General features: G+C 38.1%; 1 protein-coding gene across 1 annotated transcript in view; it reads left to right on the top strand.

Annotated features, from left to right (window-relative positions):
• The first annotated feature begins 2,453 nt into the window (after nt 1-2,453).
• Nucleotides 2,454-25,929, top strand: part of LOC128995043 (uncharacterized) — a 63,389-nt gene continuing 39,913 nt past the window's right edge. Inside the window, exon 1 of the mRNA XM_054419916.1 lies at nt 2,454-2,572. The gene's annotated coding sequence lies outside the window, so the exon portion shown is untranslated. The remainder of the gene's footprint in view (nt 2,573-25,929) is intronic.

Genomic DNA, 25,929 nt, shown 5'->3' on the forward strand with positions numbered 1-25,929 from the left:
ATTTTAGGCTGAAAATAGTTACTTATTTGATAAGTTTATGATATGCAAACTATTTCCTGTCTTAACCTTTGACGTGAGTACAGTACCCCCACAAAGTAGATATCCCTCATAGTTTCATATCTATAATGACGCCGGCGAGTTAGGAATATTAAGAGGACGGCGGCAGAGATCTGAACTGTGGAAATATCCGATTTCATCGCCGCCCCAAAGGTACGTGGCGCCGTTTTAAACAAACAAAAAAGTTAATTGTTCACTAGACGGTGGTTGGATCTCGATTTCAGAATTCACCCTAGAAATAGGAGAAAGCCAGAGTTAAAACCCCTTCGCAGTCAATAAAGTCAGTGTAAAATTATATGGAATAGCCTATCTACGTGCATCACGGTGTAGACACGTATTTTTGACTACCCATACAGTTTCTAGAAAGATAGTAGGATATATTTAAACAAAATTTAAGCTATACTGTTCTATATTCTCGTATTATGTTTTAAAACGTACATCAGTATTCCATGTCAACATACGTTATATCAATATTATCGACAAAGCTTTGTTATTCAATCTCATTCAATTGTTCTCTCAGTTGCATCGGAATACACCTTGGATACTGCAAGTATATTTCTTGTAACATTTGTAACATCTTGTAACATTTCTTCTAACATCCTAAAATCTAAGACCTGGTGTTAATGTGTGTTCCATCTAAATATTTTTTGTACTTTAAGGTATATCTTACCATTTGACCTTTGCTCTTTGGCTATGATATCTAGGAACAAACGACAGTTCATCAATTTACTATGGCATTAGTATTCAAGCTATTTAACATGAAACGAAACTATCAAAAAATAAAAACGCCCTCCATATAATACAGCCAGTACTAACTAATTAATTGTCTTCAGCTGATCCATAAAGATGACAAATCTACAAGAAAGAACAAGTGTGTTTGATACGAAAGCATTGCCTTGTCAGGATCCTTATTGAGTCCTCAACCGCTGTGGCATTGGAATTAGGTTGAGTGAAGTTGGAGCCAATGAAGTGGTGAGTTGGCGTCACGGTGCTCAGTCAGCTGATCAGCTGACTAGGTGTCCAGCCAATGGCCGTCAGGCACTCACTGATAACCTGGCAGCACATACATCAGCTGTTGTGAGGTCTCCAATAGCTTCTGGGAACTGGGGCGTAGGTGACCACAAATGACTTCACACCTCTACACTTCAGTGCGTCCCAGCGTTAAAGTCACTCATTAACGTGAGCCGCTGCGAGTTTATGGCGTATAGGTGTTTTATTTTTTGTTGTTTTTATTGAATTGGATGGAGATTTTCATACTTTTTTGACACAAAACACACTCTTTAGTTACAACCAATCTTAAGCTTACTATTCCGCTAGTTATTGATTCTAGTTGATGGCTTGAAGTTTGTTAGATGTGTTATTAGTGATTATATGTAATATTCAGTTATGCAGATACAATAGAAATGATTCACTGTCAACCAACGATAAAAGTTAACATTTATGGTTATTAATACTAATTGATAAAGAATTTATCAGATTTATTCCTTATCGGATTGTCGTTAATGGTCCATATTCCATTCCACATATCACCTTGAAATCACCTCCATCCATTTAGTAAGTATATTTTCTCATAATACTTTAAATTCCACCTCCTCATTCCATCCGCCAAACGGTTCCCTGTTACTGAGCGTGCAAACTCTAGAAGAGCGTACATAATACCATAGATTAAAAGAAGTAGACATAATACTGTCATAATACTGTCTATACTCTTTTTATCTATGATAATACCTGACACCTGATAATACAACATTTACCGTATAGTTATAGTTTGTAACACCGTCCGTATTCAACTTTGACAACCATATCTTATTCAATCCACCATATCCCCCCTCGTTATGGACATACGTACACACTCCCAGAAAACACCACACAGTACTTTTAATAGTGATATTACAAAACGCTATGAGACAGTAAACTCAGGATACCTTTGGCAAATTCTACCCACCACATCCGCACTTTTTCCGAACATACACTTAATCACAACAGCTCAAATTCCATCCATTTTCAAACTTTGAAACGCCTTCCAACAACCTTCACAAGTATAACTCCCACACCTTTTCTACAATACACTCCAGAACACCTTCCAACAACCACCTTCACAAGTAGAACTCACTCCCACACCTTTTCTACAATACACTCCAGAACACCTTCCAACAACAACCTTCACAAGTAGAACTCACTCCCACACCTTTTCTACAATACACTCCAGAACACCTTCCAAGAACCCAACGTAAAGCTCCCACGTTCATTAATTAGAATCGTGTATGATGCAGATGCAATTTCCACCTCCCCAGTGGAGGGTGTCGGGCCACAATTATCACCTGGAGATCGGCGCTACAAAGAGCGTCCACGGGCCACCTGGGAGCAGTGACGTCACAAGCTGTCGGTGGTCGGTGGTCGGAGAACTGGTTGTCTAGCCTCACTGCCTCAGTCGCTCAGTGTGGCTACGGCGACGACTCGGACCGCGAGTGTGTGCTAGTGTGTGCCATGGACTTTCCATGAGACATCACATTTGGTAAGTGTTACTTTGTGTTATTGTTGTAGATGTTACGTAGAGTAGTTATTCAAAAGTTGGGAAGGTTTGCAACCACGGTAGTGAGACCACACAGGATGCTCTGGAACTTGTTTTGTACAAAGTGACGAGTTCAGTTTTAGACTGTTATCGTAAGATTTGTATTTTTCTAGGATTGCGTAGTGTGTTTTACCTCATAGTACGTTCGAAATACAAAGTATAAGTTTTCATAAGATTAATAGAACTCAAACTTATTTGATTACTGTTTGGACTTGATTAAGACCGTGAACAAGCGAAGATTTTCTTACAATTTTCGAGTTTTGTCTTCAGATTTGTTTTCTAGTATGGTGACCTATGTTTTATCACGTGTTAAACTTGAAATAAATAGTTAAAATTTCAATTGACTCATTAAAAAGGTCAAACGTAGTAGGTTATTGTTTGAACTAATTTAGGAACCTGGAAAGATGCTATATTTGTGTTTTAGTCTGTTTGTATACGACTTTTTATTTCAAGGATTGTATTTTATGCTATTCCATACGTTACACTTTAAATATAAAGTAGTGTTTTCAATGAGCTAATTTAGTTTAACCTTGTTGGGTTATTGTTCAACATGTTTTGGGCACTGAAAAGTGATGAGTTACTTTGGAGTTTCATTTGTTTTTCGAAAATATATATATTTAGAGGACAGTGACGTATCTTTAAGGGAAAGTTACATGGTAAATACATACTATATTTCAGAGAGATAGACGAGAGAACTTACACCTCAGATAGTTTGAACTTATTTGAGTTACCGTTACATACGTTTTTAGATTCTATTACTATATGTATTTTTCTACCCTATACCCTAGAAATATAAGGTTAAGCCATTTGGCCATACATATTAAGAGACGAACTATCATGCCCCGTAGATTTTGCTTTGATGCAGTTTGATTAAAAATATGATCAGAGTTTATAGTCAATGGCTGTCTGGATAGTGTTAGCAGACCATATTGTATTTTGATGTACTAAAACTTGAAACAAACATTCCTGCAGTTTCGATAGTAGAATATTACGAAAACACCTGGTTAAACTTGTTTTGAATATTGTTGGTGGGTCAATTAAATTGAGTTATAGATTGTGTTAGGCTACCTAAATTATTTCTGAAATTTCTAAATGAAAACCTAAGCAGTGTACGAGATGTAAAAATGTGAAGCATCACACTAGTAGAAATGATCATCCTTTTAAGAAATAATAAAATGCTGTGAAATCAGGTACATTATGTTGTACTTTTAAAATGTATGCATACGTCTATGCATACGCCTGTTTAAGATTAAATCTAATGAATAAGGCGAATACACATATAAGACTCCGAGTTTTAAATAAAAATACAGGGTGGTAAAAAAGTCCCAGGATAGTTAAATATTTTAAAAAATAATGCAGATAGAGCTACAATACTTGGTACAATGTTACAGGGCATAAAACTCTATTTTAACACAAATTCAGTGATCCAATAACTCTTCAGGGGGATGGCCTACAAGGAGTCGGAAGAAAATCTTAAATAGAAGCATAGGTCAATATGCACATCAAATTAAAGGTATTTTTTAGTAGAATACAATGCCGGAAACCGCACTTCAAAAGGTTGATCCTGCGCAAAATGGCAGATGTTCAAAAAATTCTTGAATTATTTTTTAAAATATTTAACTGTCCTGGGACTTTTTTACCACCCTGTATAAGTAAATTTGAGTATAACCATTGACTATTGGATACTGAAGTTGTATTGATAGTCAAACGTATAACCGAGTACTTATTATATGGAACTAACAAATACAATATAAATAATAACTAAAGCAATGCATATATTTAGCACTTACGGTACATCCTCTTAGTTGCTCATTTATTATACATATCCTGCTGTGCGGTCTCTCTTGTTCAATAAACACCGAGACAAATTTAAAATTAAACGATACGGAAAAAGAATGTCGAGAATTCAAAACGCCAAAACCTCACACTTTAAAACCTGAAGAGTAAGGACCTCCCAAAAAACTCTTGGCACTAACGAATAATAAACAAAATATGAAAATGACATTCATTCCTAATTTAAATTCAACTGTGGCTGCTACCTGCTTAATGAGGTTATTATAGAGTCCATATTATCAGGTGCAGTGGTGATAAGAAGTAAAAGGTGACATGTTGTGGTGGTGGTCCCCCGCGGTGCGAAGCGGGTCCTGCGTTCTGTGACCTGGACATAGCAAATTAGATTGTTTAAGGACCCTTTGGAAAACATTGGCAATCCTTATACACGGTTTACTTGACACATTTCAGTAAGGGGTTGGCTTGTTATTGTATCGAGGTTTTTACGACTTACAGTAATTAACAATTAAGATTGAAGTGCAATTGAGCGATTTGAAACTATGAGTGTGGAATGGAGTGAGATGCCGCGTGTATCTTTATTTCTCACTGATTAATTGACATATTTTAGCGTCTTGAATGACCCAGCTTACGAACAATCACTGTACCAAATATATCTATTCCTTGTCCGAATTGAGATGTCGAAAAGCAATAAGTTAGTCATTGTGTAGTACAAGATTCAAGGTTTTGTTATATATTGAAATTTCCTTTCTTACACTAATTATTAAATAATAAACTAAATGGGTATCTTACTTTAAGTATAACCATTATACCCCCATAAAATATTACAGTTTGTAATATGAAAAGAGAAAATAGATTATCAATGTAACAGACTTTAACAGTCAATGTTATGTATATTTTGATTATATTGTTGACGGTAGTACACAGTCAATGTGTATATGTTTCTATAAAAAATCAATAGCATAACTAGACTTGGTATGAATTTGATCTAAATCTTGTTTTGGTTTTCTATATTAATTGAAGTGATCGCCTGGTCCGGTTAGACTTGGGAAAAGTAAGAATCTTTTATGAGCTCGAAACTTGACCCAGCTGTTCTTGATTACCAGGATTTTAATTTATGGTCCTTGGTCCTCACTAAGAAGCATCTGATCCTCCCTATCACCCACTCCCTTCTACACTCATCCTGCACAAGTTTTCATCGCCGTATCAAAGAATTGAGTCACAACAAGGCTCTAATATTTTATTTTGGACAATATTTAATCAATCCAGTAGCTAGGCCCAAAACACAAATTGTACCTACCAGAGTAGGTGGGGGGAGTGACTTGAATAATGATTCAAAACAAATTTACCCACTGCCTAATGTATAATCACAGAGTCAGTGTTCAGTTTCGCCGAGTTTGGTAATTATAGGCAAGTGAAAAACTGGAATCAAGCGATTTCGATTACAATCGGCGGCCGTAATAAGCGGGTCTTCACACCCACACTTCATAGTAACTATATCATCGCTCTTATCAGAAGTGAATCACAGTTTAGGCCAATTTAAACATTAACGCGCCTACCACTTAGGCGAAATTAGGACAGTAATTATCTTAAGATAAACTCGGTTCGTTATCTTACGCCGTATTAGCGCCGCCATTAAGCTAAATGCAGTCGATGCAGTGCGTTGCATATGCATCGTTCATGCTTCTACTTAATGACTCAATTCATTTGTTCCCAGTTACCGGAGCTGTTCGCCTTGGATTTAGACAATAAAGTCCCACCCCCGAGTCCGACGTATCCTGGAGGTCCGCGTGGGAATTATTGGGCATTGTTCCACGCGAATTGTTCTTTCTGGTTATAAAAGTTAGCATGTCGATAGGAATTAGTCATAGATTATTACTACACCGTTATAAGCCGCCTACTCGATGGATAATCTACTTGCCTAGGTTGCGATTATGGACAGAATTTGGAAATCTTGGGCGTATTGGTTGGATACCTTGTACCGTGTGTTATGAAATTTAGGTTTAAAAACATAGACAACTGAATATTCACTGATCTAATTCGTGTACACAACATGTATGGCAGACATGCATTTACAAATATTTGAAACAAAACCGTGCTTACATCAGATAGGCAATCCTTACAAACGACAGAATTAATATTTTGAAAGAGTAGTCACAGTTGTGGGGGTCAATAACGTAAATACACCTACCTTACTGATTTTTAAATGCAACTGGCTAATCACAAGCTGCGAATCATCAACGGAAAACATCTACAACAGAAGAGAAGTATAATTCTACTTGCTTTATCCAAAGTCAATGATTAATTAATCTACCTTCCACTCCCTCCAAATTACCACCCCGTTGTATTTCCCTCTAAAAACGTCTCTGGTAAGATTGATGGGCAAAGCGCCAGTTCTCCTTGTTCTTATTGCATAAATTGAATTCAATTACAATAATTATTCAATTCTGTTAATTAACAAGTTGCATAAAACATATTGCGCCACAAAAACACAGTTGTGATCAGGTTAGCGCAATCAGGTCTGTGATTGGCGAATGCATTACTGAGCAGTCGGGTCGGGTTTTGTATAAGATGAAAAATTAACCACCTACCAGCATTCCGGAGTGAAAAATTAGCTGGATTAATTTATGCATAAGCTTGGTACATAATTGATAACTTTATAAACTGTTTATTGCCATAGGTTGAGATAATTGACTTTAAATAGTACAGGTGAACTGCACATCCTACTGCAAATCCTGAATCATATTCAGATTGGTTCAGATGTTCAGATTCAGTGTGTTGGTAACTTTCGAGTACTGGTGGTAACGTCATCCAGTTTCAAGGTAGATTTGTTTACGGGTGTTAATAATAGTGAAGGAAAAACGATTTTTCAAATCATTGCCGTCTTATTTGGTTAAATAGTTTTTAAGCTGGTAAAATAACAAGAAAAAAAGTAAACTATAGATTCTTCGGAACAAAAACCAAAATTATACCTTCAGCTGATTCAAAAGGGTGATACATCAATGAGAAAGTATTGTAGGCACCTTTGACCATACACATGTTTTATCTATGGTTTAACCTAAGATAAATGGCACTTTTTTATCCCACCACTTTATTAAAGCGTTTTATTGACTAAAACTACTGTAATTAACCTAGATTGTTAGTTTTAAGGTTTTTAGATCTGTATGAATAAAGATTTCGAGACGAATTAATTGAAAAAAATAAACAAAGATTGTATTACCTTTGATTATTCTACCGTTACTCTTTAAACGTTGATATACGTAGTCAATGAACCCAACTGGACTGAACACCTCTCATTATTACAGTCTAACTGTTCATTTGATTTCCTACTTTCCTCATAGCTCGTATGTGTCTCGGGAACAAAAAATACCAAATAAAAAAGCTAGAAATAGAACTCGACCCTGATTCAGCGGTGATAAAACACACTATAAAAATAATGAATCAGGTTCCAGGGTGTTAAAGCTGGGCTTAGAAACGACTGGTTAAAGAATGTGAGATTTATAATTTTGATTAACAACTTTCGGAATGTCTCGCACTAGATTAGAGTACGGATTACTATTGGGCAACTGTTGGATTGAAATACTAAAGGATGTAATTCTAGCTAGGAGTTTTTAAAGAGTCCCTTTTACACTTGTCAAATGTACATTTTAGATTTTAATACGAATTATTCAATAAGCTAAGAGTGAGGTTTGTAACAAGGTTTTCTTAAATTTTTCTTTTGGTCTTTCGATTTTCATATCGATGATTCGGTTAACACTAATTGTGAGTAAATTTATGAAAATTTGGGACTGAGAAAATAAAGCCATTCGTGGTCTGACTTGAGACGCTAAGTGGACAAGACAGATATGGACCAGATGAAGCCATGTTCTCTCTTATTTTAAGGGGATTTTGTGATTTGTGCTTTGACCACTCACTATAATACCAGAGAACGAAATTTGTTTGAAATTAGATAGTTTGATTTACAAACTACAGTAGTTTCAAAATAAATAAAATAACAAGAAACAATTAGTAAACAAACCCCCTCTACAATAACCGGACGGTACTAACTTGAGAGTGTCTTCTGTTGAACTATACTTCGATCACAATATTTCCTTTGTTTAAGGGAAATTTCCCTCGCCAGTTTTTTGTATTTGTATATTGCACGTTGCTTAATCAGCTGTTGAGCTATTTTAAAGGTAAGGGGCAAGAGCAGGGAATAGATTTCTTCTCCTAAAACCGTCCAAATATTGTGATCAAATAAATAATTACAATTCAAAATGGATTATTTTTATTCCAAGCTAAAATTTTATGTTATTAAATCCGTCTCTACGGCTTTTATTGTGGATAGATACTTCTATAATAGTCAAACAGCTGATCTGACCTGAACACATGCTTAAGAATTTTCATCTTACTTCAATGTGTACTGTAAAACAGGTGATATCAGCTGACCGCATGCCTGGGCAGTCTCACCTTACCCGGGGTGGCCGCAATTTTCTGATGCTCCCTGATGAGCGACGGGGTGATCGTGATGAGGCGATGATCGGATTATGAGCCTCATAAAAGGATATCTGATCGACGCCTGATCACGTGTCCGAACATTACCCCTTTAAGAGAGCTACTTCTAAATTACAGGTCATTCCGTGTCTTTTATTAGCGTGGAAAGAATGTGGAACATCTTATAAGGTGCTGGAGTCATCGTATAATAGATCCACCCCTGGTTGATATTTCTTATCTTTGAGGATGCCATGTTTGATTGACAAAGGATCAATACTGGACCCGATTCCCAATTGTAATTAGGTTGGTATCTATTTTAACCTGCTTATTAACAAACGCTTAGCATATTCAAGATTGATTAAGATTAATTATATTTAATGATTAGGCATATTTAAATAAATCGAAGATGGTTACTTGCAGATACGCAAACTATGCTGCTCTCTTACAAAACCAATAATTTCACAGGCATTGACAGATACAAACATTTATCCGTTCCTGTAGCCTATTGGTTATACAGTAATGCTACCTTCAAATATAATATGTGATTCGGTGTACGTTTTTCATTCGGCGTAACGTAGCATTTGTATCTAATTATCATCCAAAGTGGAAATATTTTTCCTTTAAAGCATTTAATAATTAAGTTGATCCTTTTTCAACCACCTATACAACCCTTATACGCCAGTATTTTATAACACTCAGATTCGCCAACGTTTTCGACGTTACAAATGATGTCCAAACAGGATTTCCTCCCTGTGGATTTCTATGGGACGCAGAACTGTTGTAATCCTTTTACAGGACGCTAATCAACTGGAATAAGGACACCCTATCCTCCCTGTCGGGACGCCCAGGTCTATTATACCCTGTAATGCTTCTAATTGAGACAAGCTTCCGTCCAAGACCAGGCAGGTGCTGCCATCGCCCCTGGTCGTTTAAGAACGACGAAACGCTTTTTTACCGAGTAATAATTGTCTGGAAATAACTCGATTTATTTTTTATGACGTGCGTACAGCCATGGGAACGGTTTTGATGCTGTGATTGCTTTTTCGGGTGAATTTAATGACTTCATCTGTAAAGTGTGCTTACATCCTTTAGGCCTGCTACTAGATAATATAAGACTGTTATTCAAAAGAAACTCGATTCCTAATACAAAGTAAGTGTGAGGAATTTTTACATTGTGTTTTGCGAACAATCTTGTTAATTTTATTAAGAGAGTAATGTAAAAAATCAATTGATTTTCTAGATTCACGATTTTTTTACGCCTATCCCATTTCTCCTTTACAACAATTGATGGGTAAAAGTTATGCATAAAGAAGCTAGGTTCACAGATGGAACCGTGTACACTCAACGTTCCTCACAAGTTGTTATTATTGAGTTTTTGATAGTTTGGCAATGATAAAAGTTCAAGTTGGCCAATCATGTCATTCTCTACTTAGGTCCACGTTACCAGATTGATTTCCAGATTGATTAATTGATAATTGCCTCAATGATAAATGCAAGTTGAAGTTGGCCAATCCTAACACAACTCTACTTATCACCCACCGTTTCACTTGTGCAAAACCCACAAGACCAGCTAGTTTGATTAATTGATAATTTCCCAATGATAAATGCAAGTAGAAGTTGGCCAATTATGCGATTACGAATGCATCTAGGGCAAGCGGAGCAGTGAGCTGCAAAGGGCAATCACAAGTGCAGTTGTATATCAGCCAGCCCCAATTAACTGTTTAGTTTGCATCATAGGCGCGAAGCCGGAGCTCTACAGGCCAGACTTTACACTGTAGCCGCCAGACGTTTGAAAGGTCGAACACTCAATCTATCGATTGCATCAGACCCTCTTAAAGAACTAGATTCAATAGGTCGGGTTAGTATAGTGGCAATTTGTAATCAACGCTTTTTGTTGCCCGTACAAAGGGACTTCGTTGTATCCGCATAACGTCCTGATACAGTGTTGCTAAGCAGTTATTGTTGTAATCTTGGGCTAGGGACGTCTTTGACTCTGTAGGCGTCAATAATTCAAACATGTTAATTTGTCGAGTAGAAACCGGTGGGGAGAATATTGATTGCTTGAGAGTAGATAAGTTGTATATATACATGGTTAGGTGCAGTAGTGCATGCGCATTTAGGTTGAAAAGTTTTGAAAAAAGATGATGAAATTTTCCATTTATTGAACGCTGTTTGATGTTAGGGGAAACATTAATTTTAATAGATTCAAAATAAAACTGGCTTATATGAATTAAGAATACCTGACAATATCTCGAGTGGTAACAATTTGGTGTTGCATGTTACGAGAGAGGGCAATTTTCAAATAACTCAGTCCAGGAAGTACTTTAAATTAATACGGTTTAGTCTGTTCTTATTTGTGGACGCGGTAATGTTTTCCGTAATACTGTAACTCGTCAGAGGCGTTAAGTTGTTGCTTGACATGTAAGTCCACGCGAGTTACACGAAATGTTTTAACTTCCTGTGGGAATATCATCAGTGCTTAATGTCATGTCACTCATCCCAATACAGATTTGATCAATCACTGCAAGCTGTTCTGCTCATGATGATCAGCTCAAATGAAATACGTATTGATTAATGAGAGTGCAGCCCAATCAAGGTTAAGTCCTTTAATTCAAAAACCATTTTAACACCAAAAATTACAATTCCAAATTCCTCTTATACACCGTGCTACCGTGCTCCAAAAGCCCCATATTCTAGCGCATCCTGACAAGATCATTCTGAAAATCACACACGGCTTCTTTGATCCCCAGAACATCAATTACAATCCCAACTCCGCCCAGATACATAAAGCGGCAGAGGAACGGAAGGTTGAAGAAAGCAGAAGAAATCTTGACCGTAAAGGTGAACGTGTTGTCGCCTTGTAGCCCTAGCCCACCGACGACACGGTGTCAAAAGGCCCCACAATGGACGAATTCCGTCCCATTCAACTGTCGCTTTTGAGGTGACGACTTTGCCACTGCCGCCGCAAATGAATGGTTTTTGGGGGGTCAAACGCCACCGCGGTGTCGGCGCAATTGTAGGCCTTCCAACGTCAGGTGGATTTACAATGGAACATGGGGAGTCAAAGTCTGTCGTGTAATTTGTTACTTGTAACAGTTTTTCGAAAGGGGGAAGGATATGTATGATTAGCAAATGGTTGTCAGTTTTGGATTAAAAGAAAATTATTCTTTTGATGCCTTGTTTTACGTATAATCTGTCTCATACGCTTCTGGTAGCATTTAGTATGAAGAAAAAGACTTCTTGTAATTCATTTTGTTACTTAGTATAGTTAGTTTTTGGCAGCATATTATGCAATTAAAGTCATATTTAACTTGCTGTGGACAATTGGAGGCAAGGGAGTATCTGAATCATAATTTTCATCCGTTATCAGCTTATACCTCGGGGCATTCACTGGGTATAGTTTAACGAGGTAAAGTGCGTTGCAGTTTATTATCATTTGTGCTATTACCATTTTTCACTTTGACAATGGAGCAGTGTATGGGATTTTATAAATAGAGACGTCAGTAATGTAATTTGGGTGTACACTGGTTTTCAATATTACGGAGACTTCAAAATCTTACGAATCTTTTTTCCCGGCACAAATAGCTAACAATAGGCTTAGAGATTGGCAAACAGTGCTGACACAAATTTCTGGTGGACATATTTACAACGCAAATATCCAACGCTAGCCATGAATAGGCATATTGGTCTCCAATCAGTTCATAACTCAGAATATGCCATGAGATCACTTGAGGCAAGGTTCTTTCTTGTTCATTATCTTCTGATATCACCGCTGTACCTTCTGTGTCATGAAGCCGTAACAGCTCCTTCTGGTTGCCTCATCTGTCTGAGAGATCACATGTTAATAATACCAGCTGATCGAGGTGGCTGCAGAACCTAACATTACGTCATCGAAGGCATTTTAAAGGAACTTATGTGTGACTAAAAACTCTCTATTAAACATTTTTCTATCTCTGTTATTTGGCCCTTAAGCTAAATTAGTGAATTTACCTAATGACTGGGACTAGATTATTTCAACTCTCCCAAGCCGATTTTATTTTTCATAATTTCTAATGTTTCAGTAAACTCAATTTTACAGGGATTACGCACTTGTATGTACAGTATGTATATTGTATACGCGATGTTTCTAGGAAAGAATACAAGGAGCTTACACTTTTTTTATAAGAGGATACCTCGAGAACCTTTCATTGATTCTTCTGATTTACTAACTTATAAATACTAATAGTTGCTTTTAATTGTTGCACAAAGAAATCATAAGCTGTGTAAATAGTCCTTCTAAAAGATCTTATTCAATCAATTATAGCGTTGTCTGTTGAAATCGCCATCTCGTATGTGTTTTGTTTGTTGCACTTATTATTTTATTAGTAAAACTAACAAATAGATTATTTTCCAGAATTGGAACAGGCGAGTGCCTAAACCGAAAGGTAAAATGAATATCTTGATGCAATCCATACCTGTTATCCAACTGTTATAAATTTTTCTGGGATTAAATTAAAATGTATTTTTGGTAAATCATCAAATCTCTCAAAATCTGTTTTCCGTATCCACCAAACCTGGGGAATGGGGAGAAAGTTAAATTTTTCGGCGGCAGCGAGGTCTCTGATCACAAGACTACAAGACTACCCAGGACCACAGGACTCAGGAGATGGGAGAGGAGTGTGGCTCTCATTGAAGAGGAGGAGGTTGGGAGAGAGAGTGAGAGAATGAGAGGAGAGTGAGAGAGAGTACGAGGGGGAATTAAGAGATCAGCGAACGGGCCAGCGCCGAAACCGCTCATTATCACAAACCTATCATGGCTGCCCCTACTGGTTCCCTTGATAGTAGAGGAGGGGAGGTGATTCTGGCACGCCACACGGTGTAAATACTGTAGGTCGTTCAGCTATGAAAACATGCTGAACATGCTGAGCTATTAACATGCACATGTAATGTGAATGTGCTTGTTTACACTTGTACATTTGGAGAAGTAGTGTAGCCCTTGTGACTACCTCCATGTGTTTTCTGTTGTTAATCGTTCATAGTGATAAATTGCACAAGGGAAGAGCTATAGTAGAAGAAACTGACTGCCCTCGCAGATAAACTACTAAACTATTAGACATTTTTGAAACCCCCTGTATCATTCTTCTACCTCACATTTTAAATTAAGGTTACCTGTTCGCAATAAGAATCCTGAGACAACTCAGTGGTTTTTTCATCAAAACTTGACCCAGTTGTGTAATTTGCAGAGCTTTTAACCGATAAAGAGTCCCGGCAAAATAAATAGCTGAGCTTAGTATAAAGCTAGTCTGGTCATTTCTCTCCGTCCTACACCCATTCTGCATTGACATTTCGGCACTCAGAGCAAATTATTCTCATCCCCCTTATATTTTCTGCTATGAATTCCTTCTACAGATAATACCTTACATTCGTCATTCTTAACAAAATTGAAGATGATACATGTTACAAAAGATGATAGATATAGTAAAAGACACTGTCTTTCTCCACAGACAAATTCTAAAACCTAGAATTCTGGTGGATGCACAATGTGCAATTCCGTTACTCCGGTGCATTCGCACTCTCCCACACTCTGACAATGACAATGACAGGCTAGATGATCCAGTTTCTCACTCGCATTCACATCACGCTCCAGTCTAGCTCTAGCCCTCGTTGGTCAACTGGTTTGATGTTCTAGTCCAGACGCGATCACTTGGGAATATTAATTGGATCCGAGGTTAAGTCTGTCATTACACCAGTAGCAGCAGACCTGCGCTGGCTGACTGGTGAGTCTGTTGTGTCCCAGCTGGTGTGGTGAGCTGGGAAGGTTTGAACGAACTAGTTTCAAAAATAATCCAAGTACAGGGAAATGATACATCCGATCTGTACTGGTTAGCACTTGCAATGTGGAAGTTTTATTTTTTTACGACAGAGAATAATTCGAATTCAGGAGGGAGGGGCAGTTTGCAATTAAAGTAGCCAACCATAACTGTAAGAGGTTGCTCTATTTCCTGGTACAACTTTCGTTTTGACACCCTTGATAGTGCTGTTCAAAGGTGAATTAAATTAATTGTGATCCATCTCAACAAAAACATGTCTAGCCATCTGAACATTCAATGTCGTCTTCACAACCTAATATTTAATGTTTTACATAATAGTCAAAAATGTTTCTCATGTTAAATTTTGATATTTTGTGACACGTTAAACAATTACTTAACAACTCATAATGACAAATTGACAACGGTTAATTAAGCATACATTTTTTTTAATAAGACGCCACACGCTCCACCAAACTAAAACTCTTACTCGATACTAACAGTGATTGGACCAACAGTGCATGTTCACTATCAAGAAATGTAGTAACGAACATTCCACAGTGAAGCTCTCTATTCAACAAACATGCAAGTCTAAATCCCCTTATTGATTCGTTTCGTGAGGGCGAGATTAGAGCATAACGTGAGATTGTACACGGAGTACAAATTGTGATGTAGGTGTGAGCGGCTCTGAGCTCCAGGCTAATTATGGGCTAATTGGGACTCTGATCATTACTGCACGTCAGTTATTGAAAAGTTCATCACGGCTGCAGCCTAATTGTGGTCTGGTGTGGAGATAATTAGGGCCTCATCAACGATATGACCTTTGGCAATGACCAACGGTTGGGTAATGTGGCAACAGCAAAAAATGGACCGTGATGATATCCTGCCAAATTAAAGATGCTAATGAAGACGGTTGTGTAAACTGGGTGTGAATTGCTTGCAAGTTTGTTGGTGATAACTCTATTTAGACCAAAGAACCGAAACTCAATAGTCTTGATGCATTTGGGGGGTAAAGTCGTTTTGGCTGGTGAAAACAAAAGACAAATATAGTGTAGAGGTCCAGCTGTACTTGATTGGGTTTTTATGAATGGGTCTGGCTGAAGAACATATGACCGTTTCAGTAACTACACCTCACAGATCATCTCGCTTTGTTTTGCACTCATCTTGCAGTCAGCTAAAAATAAGCACCTAGGCGACCTTGTCTCAAAGGTAATGCTAATGATCTACTTGGAAAAGAAACCAAATAAAAATAGTGTTTATACTATGTAACTGCATGATTTTGAACAGCTTTCGATAGGAATCTTCCCTAAATATTCGATGATTCCAAAGATGGTAGTTTGAACAAAAAAACGCTTCCAACGACTTTAGAAAAAGCCTAAGGCTCATCTTATTAGTGGTTTCGCAGTTGTACTTTCCGCACATATGAACCGTCTCAGAAATGTTGATGACTTACAAGGCTGCAACAAAACAAACAGGTTTTTTGTACGGGCGGGCCAGCCAGACAATGGACACTCAACTTTTACATGCTGTTTATGTGGCTTCACGACGCGGCGCGGGCGTGTCTGTGTCTGTATGCTCCGTGTTGCAGTTCTCCCGCCAGTTTTTCACTCTTCCCGCGCTAATTGTCGGGGAAGCGGTAGTTGTTAGTGGTGTTTAATTGGAGTTCAGAAACCTGCGAGGGAGCGGACGACACATTACCCGAACACAAATGTTCTCTAATAACACCGCGATTTATCTCGAACTATGTTTTTAGGATTTTAATTGTAGGGGTTCATGTAAGCGCATGCTATTTGGGATTTGATAGGTGGTGTTTCTGTATAGCAGAAAAACTCATGCAAGTGCAGGATACGAGTGCAGGAAGTCTAGCATTGGATGTATTTAACGTAAACAAATTAAATGACGTGATTTTCAATATTCGTGATATGAAGATCTATTTTGGGTTTGCAGTAGAAGAATGCATTTACATTAGATTCGACTTTCTCGACATTGGCACACCAGGGTGCGCGTTTTAAGGCGATGATGAGTGATACGTATGTTGAATGAATGAAATTTCAGCTTTGTTACTGGCCAAGATCAGCCTATTCTTTATTCATGCAATTTTATCAATAGCCCAACTATCAAGGCTTCTGGTTCCAATCCATCAAAAAGCAACTGACTTCTCAGGATCTGTGTTGTATATGCAGGGTATGAGAGCCAGCGAATTCATACTGCCAAGACAGATGAATGGAAGGCAGCATAGAGGCAAACTACTGACAACGCGACCCGACAAGAAGACTGTGGACTAATGGTCTGTTGACATATCTGATGGGTCAGCAGATACCAGCTGATGTACCTGGTAGTCCTCTAGCTGATTATCAGCTGATGTCCTTACAGCTGACACACGCTCTGACACAAAACGATGTCCATTAGTATAAACTTGACGCCTTTTTCAAAACTTAATACACACACCTAGTTTTAACAAACTTATATGTCAAAGATGTGACGTGATAAATACGTGAAATTTTATAATGTGATCTTAGTTAACTATTAACAATGGAATCAAATTTAGTACAGTCAACTTTATTATTTTTACTAGTACTAGATGTTTTATTTGTGTTTGACAACCTAATAGACTGGGTTATTGATCATGTCATTGTTATCACCCCTAATTAGATTGATTAGGGAATGCTAGAAAACATTACTCTTAAAATAAATTACCTTGATGTTTTAAAATATTATATCTTTAATTGTAATCGAACCATACTGTAAAAGGAAATTTCATAGATACTTTGGACTTTAAATAATGTTAGGAGAACTTGCGTAGCTAAAGAAACAGAAACAGCTGGTTTTAGTCAGCAACAATACAGTGCACAAACCATCTCACACCATTTTGTTACTTCAGTGCCTCCTCAATCCCCCACGATCTAACAATGACAAGCTAGAGGAGACATCTCAATCCATTCTACACTCACTCTTGGTATCTGGGTTAAAATACGCCCAGTGCATTCCCATTGTAATTGGTAAGGGCAATAGTCAAAAAAGAGAACATGTGCAAACTTCTACCAAACGCTTTGACTTATATATCGACTGCTACCTGCTATCTAAACGTATGGAACGTAAATGTGATATCTGAAGATAATTGGACATACCTGGGTCGAGGCTACTGTCTACCGAGGTCCTGATGATGATACTGGCGGTTATCCACCAGACCTCTTATTATCCGACCGCGGTGGAGGCGCCCCATTAAACCACCATCAAGGCTTTCGATGTCTTCATCCAAACCACAATCGTCTCCAGTAACTGCAGTTGTATATTACGCTTGAAGACTTCCTCAGAGAGGTCGTGACGAGCAAATGCTTAGTTTGATGAAAACGCAGGATTGGTTAAGGTTGTGAGGGGGGCTAACGAGGTGAAGATGTTGCTTTGTATTCCATGCTCGAAGGAATCAGCTTAATTTGAAATAGTCGCAAATGTTTCAGGACATCACTTTGATTCGGTTGGGCGAGGCAATTACGTTGAGGATAGCCCAAACAGCTTCGGATCCATCATTGACCTTTACTCCAATCACAGTCAATTTTACGTCGTTAACGGTGTACATGGGACATTTCCTCTAAATCACCTACCACCTGTAACGATGCTGCAGAGGATGCTGGAGATAGGGTGGATAAAATACATAAATAAGGAGCAGGCTGAGGCTGGCTTATAGCAGCACATAAACAAACCTGTGGGAGGTGGACAATGGTCGAGGAGAAAGTGCAGTCAGCGATCTCTGGCGAGACAACGGACAATTAATTGATAAGCAAGAATGTGAGTAGGCAGCTGATAAACAGGGAGTGAGTGGGAACAAGCAACAGGCTGTGAACTGCCCTCGGTCTCCGCCAGCGCTTCTGGTGCCTGGACCGTTGTTGAATCTCTGGATAACTCTAGTACTGATCTCTATCCAACCAATACCCTGGACTCCTTGTGGTAGAAGGTCTGACTTCCAGAACTCCAAGCACGGAACTCTTTCTACCAGAACATGAGCTTCTATTGTTGTCTCTGATTTGGACTACTCAAGTTCTCCAATCTCAACTCCTGGTCTTAACTTTTGATGTCATGGACTGTTAGGTTTTCTCTACCTACACTTTTGTTCTCTTGCTCTGTGGTATCAGGATTACTGGTCTGTAGTGGTGGGGGGATGCTTTTAGTGGGTATGCTGAGGTCGGATGGATGTGTGAGTCCCACACTCTCCTCAAGGACCGAGGGTGTGCGTAACTGCATTTTACACCTCCCAAAAAAAGGTCTTTAGTATATGGACTCCATTTTCCTGATCATCTCATTTCAAGAGTATTATGGTCACTGTTTTAGGTCCCGTTTACAATTTCGCAACCTACAATTAAAGTCCTCCACTTAGACTCGTGTTGTCTCTCCTAGTAACCAAACTTAGCCTTCAAACCCGTAAGAACATAACAACCTTCCCATGTGGTTTTTTATGTGTCCTTTTCTCTCTACGGTGCCTGTTTGTACATCTGGATACCTGGTCACTTACTCCCGAGATCTTTTAAATAAGAATCACCTAGTTAGGGCACATTTTTAATTGAAATCACACACCTTAATAAATTAGATAATCAAAGAATATTCACCTATTATTGCTGTACTTTCGATGCAATACATGATGGACAGATGATTATGAGGAAAGTCAACAACTCATATCCTTAGGTTATGAGCGACTAGTCTAGGTTCTCATACAAGTATGTATTAGCTGAGACTGTATAAACGATCTAGACGAGTCGATCTGGACATCGGACATGTTACCAGCTCACGATGGAAATGCTAACAACAAACATAGCAGACACATCGTCTTGTCGAGTGATCTATCCTGGGCAGACAGCACAGCTTGACCGGCTCGCGGGCTAGGGAATGTGATGTCTTTACTTTCACCTTGTGAGAATATTTACTAAATTAGTGGTAGACGGCTAGTTTAATCATTCGTGTGGTAATACAATAATGGTTATCAAGTCTGTTTGGCACCATGGTAGTTTAAGACTAGATCCATCGAATAACATTTTTCTTTATACACGTACCATTCTAATGCATCAGCTAATGACAAACAGCTATAGTCAATGATAATATGATAATGATAATATGTCAATGATAATGGTGACGCTTGAGTGCGCTCATGTAATTTGAAAAGCTATTCTCCTGTCCATACAAAGATTCTGTCCACAAATCTGTTAGTCAACTGGAAATATATCGAGTAGAGTCCACGAAGTTTGGTTAGGCAAAATCATAAGAATGATTTAAAAGTACTCCCTTTTAGGTTTACATTTTTTTGGATTAGCTCAAGAAAATTTTATTTTAGGACTATTTTGATCACTTAAATTATTAGGACCCCAAAGAACAAACTATTACTGTACTTGCAAACCACTTCTCGTTCTGTGGTATTGTAGCTAAAGAGTGTAGTGCGGAATGTAACATTTCCCATAGACCAAGAGAAACAAGTTGTCTTGATCGCATTTAAACGTAACCATTTAACCTTTGCACAAGAAACTATTTAGCATTTTTCAAGATCAGTTCTTTCTTTAGCCATGGCCAATTATTAAAAACCCATTAATCATGGGTATCTATGGACCAATTTTTTAACTATAAGCTACTTACTTTCTCAGGATCTAGCTTGCAACCTCACTGTAACCTCTTAGTTACTCATCCAACAATTTCCCATCCCAAACACTCCATCTATCATTTCCCAACAATTCCAGGTTTGTACATTGGGGTGTCTTTAAATTTGGTTCCAAGAATGTATTTTAAAATATGGGCCTATTCTAGTGTATAGCAGCACACAATCATACCGTACTCGATCGAACTGTGTAGGGAATAAGACATCGCAGGAGATGGGAATGGTAAAGAAATAATTGAACAAGGAATATGCCTCCCCTTGCTAAGATAATGAGGGGTCCGGGCACGGTAGCTGGCCTACAGTATTGAATTATCGTAATGACTATGCAGACGGCAGCCACTTTGTCTGGTGTGGGTACAGTAACTGGACCCGAGATAATTAAAACCTTCCGACAATGAATGGTTGAATGGTCTTCGGAAATGCATGATTTTGTATGAGTACTAGTCGCTAAGGTCGGTTTAGGGGGGGTTCCGTTATCCCGGGTATGCCTGGGGGTGGAGGTAAAGGAACGGTTTTTTAAACTTGTAAGTAACTTGTCTCTCAGTTTAAATTGTAAATGGAAAATTAATTTTTATTTAGTCCTATAGTGTGGTTAGTATACTATATCCTACTATATATTATTTATAATTATAGTCATAGGTCGAAATAAATTTCCTCGACAACGACACACCAGACCATGTATGATAAGGGAAAGCTGAGTAAAGTATGAGAGTTTAATGATAGGTCTTAGCTGCTGACTAAGATCAGTTTATTCCTTAGCCTGGACTATTTGAAAAGCCCAAGGACAGCTGGGCCATGTTCGGACCATAAAAGTGTACTGACTTTTCTCAGTAGTCGAATTATATCCACGTCCTTCTTGTACTAACATAAATTACGTAGTTGTTACATAAGTAAATTTACCGTTCCAGCTGCGTTTACTTAGATAACATATTAGCAATACACAGCCGACAAGTAAACATACACTATAAAACTGTCCAAAGGTTTTGCTTGTAAAGTGTGAGTTCGTGGCAATTGATGGCGGATTTTATGACAAAGCAGGCACATAAAACCCACGACATGTAAATATTGCTAGGAACAGTCCATTTACTCGGTTTACGCTGCATATAAAAGTTGCATTGCATTGGTATTGCAAAGAACTTCTGGGTGACAGTAAGGTCGTGGCATTTCTTCAGATCGCTATTTCTGTATTATTGGACATTTTCTGGTTTCCTGTCAATGGGCGAGAACTTCTGGGTCATCATGAGTTTCTTAAGGAAACCGTTTAAGTCACTATAGTCCGTTCATAAAATTAGGCGGCTTGAAGGGAAGTTCCCCCACTACTTTTAGCTTAATGTATATATTGCTGCTGATTGACGTTTTGACAAACATCTCAAAGCTGATGACATTTGGGATTAAGTGGAGGGGATAGATTTCTTCCCCTATAACTGACTAAAATATTTAAAATCCTTTCGATATTCGCGCAAATTGACTTTCCCACTGAGACCGTTAATAAATTACGACAGACTACCGGTACATTGAATGTTAGGTATGTGGCAATAGATTACTGGTTGTCTAAACTGCCTGAATGCATCTAATGCCCTCTACAGAATTACACACCAGCGGCTCAAGATTGGCCCGTCTTAGAATCGCTTACAATTAAATTGCTCTCAGGTATTCTCGTACCTGTCTAAAAGAAACTTTACACAGTGTTTATCCCATTTATCCCATAATTTACATGTCAATAAAATAGGATAGTTTTATATTGTTCAGATAGTTGTATTAAACTTGAAGTATTCGTTCTGATATAATCGTGCATAAAAAACAGTGTGTAAAGATCACAACTGTGTATGGTTTGCTGTGCTGGGAATCAGTTCCTTATATTCATATTAATTTTTTTTGTTACAAATGAATTTATTTTTTCCGATTATAATTTTAGGTTTAATCACAAAATTTAGATAGGGACCTCTTCAAAGCAAACATATCTTAATCGTATTGGTCTCCCTCCCACTTAATTCTGTGGGTTGATGCATTTAGGAAAACTTCACTTTGGGTCAACATTTTAATCACTATACTAACCATCTATCTATCTATCTAACCAGATGAGCTATTTGGAATTTTTTAGATTTCAGGGATTTAAAAAATAAAAATAACTACAAATCGCTTAAAACCACAAATCAATATTTTACCTATTTTGTATGTGTATACAAATTTCAAGTACAATTTCTGTTGAGCTATAAAAAAAATAACCAGAGTTTACAAATAAGTTGGAAATATCTCAAAACCAAATCGATCAACCTGGATGTAACCTTTGCTAACCGCCAGAAGTTCAAAAACTAAAAATAAACACAACAGCTGTCGCCCTCCCCATAAGGGATTCCAAGGTAAATCACAGTAATTAAATTCTCTTCACAGAAGCGACTACAAATGGACCGATCTCGGAATCCGGCATCACGAGCGCGGTCTATCCTACCCGCGGAAAATACTAATAGCCCTAGCCCAACAATGGCAGTGTTAGCCGTAAAGTTAATTGTGAATTGTTTATTGTGTAATTGTGAACAATGGCGATTGAAGGGCGAGCCGGTAACAACCACTGATTTATCCTCAGTCAATTACACCGGCTCTGGTTTATGTTCAACGACTCAACACTGCGATCAACAATGTTTGGATAACATAAATGATGCGCTAACAAACGTCGCTGATCGCATCGCATCGCATTGTGCGTCTGTGCGAGTCGCGGTCGCGAGCTGCGTAGAGACGACGCCGGTTGGAGATTCTGTGTTACACAGTTGAATACCCATATGTTATGTGCTCAGCAGAGGTAATGTGAATATAGGCTTACAACGCAAAACTTTTGAGATAATCGTAGAGAGACTAGTGTCGAAAGTGATATAAACTTCAGAAGGGAGGTGTGTCAATGACCAAAGAGCATGCAAGCGTTGCCAAGTAAACCCCAAATGCGGCACACTGTACAGAGACTCGGACCACTGTACCAATTTACTAAGATAAATATATACTTTATGCTTGTATTAAATTCCAAGCTGAAAATGAATGCAAATGCAAGGTAGATATTAGTATAGATGTGCTGTCATCTAAGTCAAATGCGTTTTTTTACTTGAACTCTTTTTTAAACCCATCTAGGCCATTTTATAGAAAAAATAGATTCACTGGAACTACAATATAAATTAATGTCCTATAAGTTATTTTTGTTGCAAATGTTCTAACATTGCATAGTTGTCAACAGAACGCTGTTGTCCCTTACATGGCGGTGAAAGGCCCTGTTTCTATGCACGGACATGAATAGTTAATTTACGTTATGGTATTGACATGAACATACCTCGTAAGATTTATTCGTTGGATAAGCATATTCTCGAACTGTTATAAATGATAGATTGAATCAACAATACGTTGGTGCTCTTTGATCTATGCAATCACCGCAATATCAGTAAAAATGTCGTATAAAGATCAATGTTACCGCTTTGTAGTATAAAATGGAAATTGTCGAAATCATTGATTGGTACTGCATTTTAAGGTCAATAAATATATAAATCAATTGTATTCTTTTTCATTTTGGTGGAGACTTAAACTCGTGGATATAGCGAAGTCGACCCTGATTTCAAAACCAATGTTTATTTCTATGCTTTCAGTATCGACACAATGTATTTTCGTAGAAATTGCATAACGAGTAAAGGGATAAGAAGTGGTTACGACAGTTGTCAAAGTGTTAAAGGTTTTAATGTTATTAATGTTTACATTAATAAATATATTGATTTACATTGATACATTGATTGAGCATTTACATTGATTCTCTGGACCTTTACCCTTTAACCCTCCTGCATCTAAAGTCGGGACCACGTAAGTTTGCAGTTGGATTCATATTCCATTTTGAGACTGGTAGTTTGAAATGTTAAAATTTCTTTTGGACGATTTTAACTATAAGGGAATATGTTGAACTTTTCGAAATATTTAGGTCAACGCAAGGTTGTAAACTTACCAAGACCTTCACATCCTGCGCCGTCTCCATCCTCGTCGACCATCACATACATTTCCCGACGGGAGGCGACCACAGCTATGAAGTGTTTGACACGGAGTTCTTCGCCGAGATATTCCACTGGTTTTACAACATATGCAAAACATTCCACAGATTTGTACCGGCGTTTCTGTCCCATTAACAGGTAGGAAATTTACAACACGGTGATAATAATTAAAAGAAATGCCGGAACTGTCAAACAATCTAACGTCGAGGGAAGCCATTACATAAACACACGGGCCGGAGTTCGGGTAAATTGTTTTCGCGAGTTATTTGCTTACACTATAAATCCAAAGCCGCCGCAGAATGAAGAGTTTTAACGAGGAAGGTTCGTTTTAATCTGTTAAATTAATTGTTTCGGAGATGCTGTTGCGGACCTAACGAGCGGCCGATATAGACATTAACAATTACCCCTCCTCCCACAAATCAAAGAATCTAATTTAGTGTTGTAGCCGGTCGGTGGTCCGATGTTATCGCATCGTAATTAGAAGTGACCGGCTGTGTGATTTATACGGGGCTTAGCTTAGCCGCGGGCGCGATCCTGCGATAGTCGAGTGTCCAAACCTAAACCTAGACAACACACCCTCTAGTCAACACCGTTGAGCAAATTATTAAATGAACCCTTTTCGGTTCAGGGCTACATATTGTGACTAGATTCGTGGTCTTCGGGCAACGTGACCTTGGATAAATCCACGAAACTCAGACGCGACGTTTCGGTCACAATGTAGAGTGCCATCTTCAGGTTTGCAGGGTAACCTGACTTCCGCCGTTGATACGAGACCGAAACATCGGTGAATCAGTGAGTTTTGATGATTTTTACTAGTTCCCTCCTTGAAGACCACAAATATACAATAAGTGACAGTGAAAGATCCAGGAAGATTATAGACTATGTCTAACATATTCAAAATAATCATCTTCTAATTTGTTGTATGAAAAACTATAGATTGGTACCTCACGAAACAAGCAATGTTTGGAAGACAAATTGAAGGGTCAATAATGCTTCTCGGCTCTTTACATTCTGAAAACCGATCAACAACAAACAACCTACACACTTGTTTTGTTCCACGTCGGTTCCACTATTTGTGAATAACTCAAAATCAATTGAGAATAGAGAATATTTTAAATCCTTCCTTCTCCATGCATTGTGATTAGGAAATTAAATGTTCGTTGGTGGCTCTGGGTGGCTCAGGCTCAGTTAACGCGACGGACTGTGACGCCATGGAATCGATGTCTCGGATTCAGCCCCCCAATGCAACGAAAAAATATTTATATTTTTGATGTTAGTGGCATCAAAAATATAAATAATCTTCTACTGCACCGACTAACCACTTTCTTTGCTTTGTAGCACAGGCCTGACGATTGATGACGTGGGTCACCCATATTCATGGTTGAAATATGACATCAACCTTTTGAAAAATAAAAATGAAAAATAGTCAACAGATTTTGTTGGTACTGTAATAATGGTTGCTACAAAACTATTGATTATTCTTGAGTACTGCCTTTCCAAATTAAAGCCTCCAATCTAAATCATCAACTTCAAGTTAATTTTGGACAATTTAACAGCAGGTGCCTGAACCACGCATTCCTGCAGGCCCGGTTTGAATTACGACGG

This window comes from Macrosteles quadrilineatus, unplaced genomic scaffold (genome assembly GCF_028750875.1).
Source record: "Macrosteles quadrilineatus isolate MER2022 unplaced genomic scaffold, UCM_ALF_1.0 Scaffold_5__1_contigs__length_97177068, whole genome shotgun sequence".
Classification (NCBI taxonomy): Eukaryota; Metazoa; Arthropoda; class Insecta; order Hemiptera; family Cicadellidae; genus Macrosteles; species Macrosteles quadrilineatus.